Genomic DNA, 265 nt, shown 5'->3' with positions numbered 1-265 from the left:
CGAAATTTGAATGAAATTAAAACCAAGTCACCCCTCCACACTCATACATGCCCAGGATCCAGCTAGCACGCTCGAAGGATAACGAGAGTTTTCCACACCGAACCTTTCTCTCGCACACATACAGACAAGTATGTACATAAAATTTTACCACGCCTACATAACTTTTTACCAATTCCCCTTTTCGAACACGAACGAACGCATTTTTCGAACATATCCCATTTCGCGTGCTTGATATCCTGCTCTAGCCTACTACGATGTCCACAGC

The sequence above is a fragment of the Culex quinquefasciatus genome, chromosome 1, assembly GCF_015732765.1.
Source record: "Culex quinquefasciatus strain JHB chromosome 1, VPISU_Cqui_1.0_pri_paternal, whole genome shotgun sequence".
Taxonomy (NCBI): domain Eukaryota; kingdom Metazoa; phylum Arthropoda; class Insecta; order Diptera; family Culicidae; genus Culex; species Culex quinquefasciatus.
Note: the sequence above shows the minus strand (reverse complement) of the source record.